Source organism: Sphaeroforma arctica, assembly GCF_001186125.1.
Source record: "Sphaeroforma arctica JP610 unplaced genomic scaffold supercont1.132, whole genome shotgun sequence".
In the NCBI taxonomy this organism is placed as follows: domain Eukaryota; class Ichthyosporea; order Ichthyophonida; genus Sphaeroforma; species Sphaeroforma arctica.
Window position 1 is genome coordinate 93162 of NW_014040426.1, and position 4567 is coordinate 97728.

Here is a 4567-nt window from a genome sequence, read left to right on the forward strand (position 1 = left end):
CCATTTTCCTGAAACCCAGTTCTTAGAGTACCTTTAAAAATAAAAGCTTTGCCTACACTCAGACACTTACTCAACCGTGCTACTCCCATTGAGAGAACATGATCAGTTAACTGTAGAGAATTCGGAGGTATTGTATCCCATCTCAACTCCACTATTTCAGGCAATTCTATGAGAGGTAGCACCAACACAAGCATCTGACATACTTACATCATTACTACGGCAATATTCAAAAGTATTCGAAACGAAATGGATAAAGAAGTTAAAACTACGTACACAACAAGAAATCGATGATGCGATACACCAAGAGCAAGAGGTTTTATACAACTTATGAAGTTCCTTCGATCTTCAGAGAACCGGGCTTTCTGTCTGAAGCATACAGGATAGCCGAACATCACGGTACTTCGATTATTATGCGAGTATCTGAACTATAACGACAGACTTACAAATCTGACAAGCTTGAATCATAAGATATGCACTCGTGTTACGGCTGCTATGATAGTTCAGGATACAGGAGATAGTGGTGGTACAGATATTGAGGATGAAACGGCAACTACGGGTGGTAATCCCGTATTTACAACCTGGGAGCAATTAGTTATGCTTGTGTATGTATTCACATACATTAGAGATACGATGTCTACGGCCGACAATGTCTTCGGGGTGCATAAGTTAACCGTTAGAAGGTACAACATAACATTTACTTTTGCGCTATCCTATATATTCACAAAGAGACAGCCATTTGCGACACTCGAACAAGCCTTCAAGTGCACACCAACACGTACCAAAAATGTATTGGGTCTTAACTCTGGCGTAGCACTGTACATTGGAGACTATACTGAGCGTAATATACAGTCTCCGGCTAGCGCGTCTAATGATCTATGCTCTGCTTGTTTCAGGGAGTATTTTAATTATTGCCTTCTGAAACATGATTTTGTGGCATCCGGGAATACATACATCTGTCATATCACACGAGACTGCTGTGGCGCATCTACATACAATGGAATTCATGATGAGGATAAATATGTAAATATGATACGTACCGTATGATCGATGCTCCCAAACTCATAAAGTGTTTCCAATGTGTTCGTTTGCTACTTATACGACAAAGTACTAACTGATAGGTATAAGTTGGAGCGAAATACGATCTATATATGCACTCCACATAAGAAACAAAATGGACAGCTGGCATTCTCGCAGAAAGCGATCGAGCCATATCAAAAGAGAACAGAATAACAATTAAACGTAATTTGAAAGTATTGAGGAACTATAGTGCCATAAATCATCTATATGGAAGTGTCATTAGCTTGTCAGAATCAGACTTAGCAGACCACAAAATACAAGTGGCCAGAGGTTTCGTGAACTTCAAACCACCAATTACGGATTGGTGAATGTCTCAGAGCTCAGAAATGGCTCCACCGGTAATAAGAGATTAACAAGTTGATGCAGTACCACCACCTGAGCCTATCGATGTGATACATCGTTTCTGTAAATAAATATATTTATTCAGTAATATCCAAGGGTTTTGCTAATTTCGAGTTTTGCTTGACGATAGGATAAGAGCAGATTTAGCTCTTTATCCTTATTTGGTTGCTGAGCTCAGACCTATCTGTGTGTAAGAGGATTGAATTGCTTACGAACAGAAACATATGCCAAATCTCTACTCACCTCTTTGTAGTCATCGCATAAGTCCACAACGAGTTGGTTTGGATTAACCTTTTTGTCTCTAGACAGTTTCAGCCAAGTATTGACTCCATCTGTTGATCCCGTTGATCCTTAATCTGCTAATCTCACGTGAACACAATCAACGTGATTATGGCAAGGACTGGATGCTTTCAACTGCACAGTCGAATCCCAACGGATACAGTACAAAAGCGATCCTCAATGGACTCGAACACTAAATCAGTAGTACCTGCATCTCTGCCCACAACCGCATGTGTATATTACATCCATCAGCCCAGATCTCATAGAGCTTGTCACATTAACTTGTACGTATATAAATTTCTGCCTACCAGTACCATTGACGCTACATGTTTTAAGCGATATATGTAATTTTACACCCGACGCACTTCATCGCCACTAGGTTATACTGTAAATATGATATGAGTTCTGTCCTTCTGTCATATTATTTAGGTATAATTATATACCGTTATATTGCATATTAACGTAGCTGTAAAACTGACCACGCTGAAGAATTGATAAAATCAGCTTCAAGGTTCAAGCGCTCAAAAGGATCGCTCAAAACATATAACCATGGCGGGTAGCCTACCTCATAACATCCTTTGATATAATTCAGTATATCTCGCCCATGCGTATCATACAATGGTGCACATATTTTAACAGCAATCTCACGAAAGTCAGTTTCCAACAATAGTGCCGCTAACATGTTTTAAGCGATATATGTAATTTTACACCCGGCACTTCATCGCCACTAGGTTACACTGTAAATATGATATGAGTTCTGTCCTTCTGTCATATTCTTTAGGTATAACTATATACCGTTATATTGCATATTGACGTAGCTGTAAAACTGACCACGCTGAAGAATTGATAAAGTCAGCTTCAAAGTTCAAGCGCTCAAAAGGAATTCCCGGGAGACCCATCATATTGCTCAAAACATATAACCATGGCGGGTAGCCTACCTCATAACATCCTTTGATATAATTCAATATATCTCGCCCATGCATATCAAACAATGGTGCACATATTCTAACAGCAATCTCGCCATCAGTTAATCCTGCTAGTTGTTACCTAGCTGTTACCATTGTGGTAAAGAAAGAAGCAAAGCATCTACACCTATACAAGTAAATAGGTTGAGTAAAAAATGTTACGTTGACTCTCTGCTCAACTCCGAGCATTTCTTCAACTGCATCTTCGTCCTGCTCGTGCACACTTAGTAACCCCAATTCTACAGAGTATTCGCCACTTGCTCAGCTAGTAGATTACACAGATCACGTTGCCTCATTCCTTTTACGAAAGTCAGTTTCCAACAATAGTGCCGCTAACAATATTGTTTTGTCAAAGTTTAAGGCAACTGTAGCGTTGAGAAAAATACGCTGTTGATCTGTCAATACATCGGGCTCTTGATCCAGTACACGTTGTACGTTAATTCTAGTGCAACGTTCGCGGAAAAACACCTGTGCACTTCCAATGCGCCATCTTCTATCAAATACCAACTTGTCACATCCTAATGTCAGAATCAAAACCCATCAAATATTGTACAACACCTTCGTATTGCTGAGTTGTTGTTCTGCTGCCATAAGTGTAACGATGTATTATATACACATACCTATACAAAGCAGCATGAGCATTTTAGCAGCGTGTAGACCAAACGGATCTACAGCTCCTGCACTCTCGCGAGCTTCATTGAACTCCCTTTCCTGGGTTCGGTAAAAATTAACCAGATTCTCTGTAACCCGATAACAGTCGAATACCAATAATAACTTACACTTTCTCGTTACCCGATTTTTGTAAACGACGATGCACAGTCCTGCAAGAAACCAATATACCTTCCTTCAATAACGATCTCCGATGCGTGTGCACTCATATGCATGTGGAGTATGAAACTAGCGTCGACACCCACTACCCCTGTCAAACGAGATAAGGGTATCTGACATAATAGAGAACTCCCGAGAGGTAATAGGCCACTCACATCCATATTGACAATAGCTATATCTCTTACAGCGCACAGAATAGCTTCAATATAAGTATCTCCACGCGTATTTGTTCGATTTTTTGTTACTTTTGGCTGATGTTGAGATAGCAATTTTGTCATCATTCCACTAAGTTTCATTTCCCCCAAAATCGATTACTACCAGGTGGGTGCTAAATTTACGTTGGTTTGGTCTAATAAAATTTTGACAGATAAATTTGAAAATGCTGGCCTGCCTGCATAAAACTGCCTTTCAAAATTACCTGTTACGTAAGCCTGACGCTTCAGGCTGCCACAGTGCCACACGTTATGAACCTATGACTAACGCTATCGACTCTCTCCACTTATATCTGACGACTACGCCTGCATATGTCAAAAGTGGGGTTTCAAGCGTCAGGCATAAGTGCAGCAATCTTTCAGAAGTATGTCTGTTGTATAAAGAAAGTAACATAGGCCGAGAGTTAGGACCGGCCCAGATGACCGGACTCAATGAAAAGATTGATTCAGGACCGGACCAGAGGATCGGAACAGATAACAGAATATAGAGTATATAAGGTAGAATTTGACATCTTCATTTAGTGTCTAAAAACCAATATATGGGTATCTCCACATTGCCCGTTGCTAGAGAAAATCTTATATCCTTTATGAACGTGATTAGTTAATCAGCAGGATGCAGTCCAAACGGCATTTCTCATTGAATTTATTTATTTATACTTAACACTCTCTACTGAGCGCTACTCGGGTTTAACTACATCTTTAAATCTTTAAGTGACCGAACAGTAATTTTGTATTTTTTACCACGATGAAGGAATCTACTCCTGCACCCGTACCTGAGGTGGGCAAGTACGCCTGTCATCTATTGTAAAATCGACTGCTGTTTGGTATCCATCGTCAACATCCTTTAATATGTGTAAAAATGGA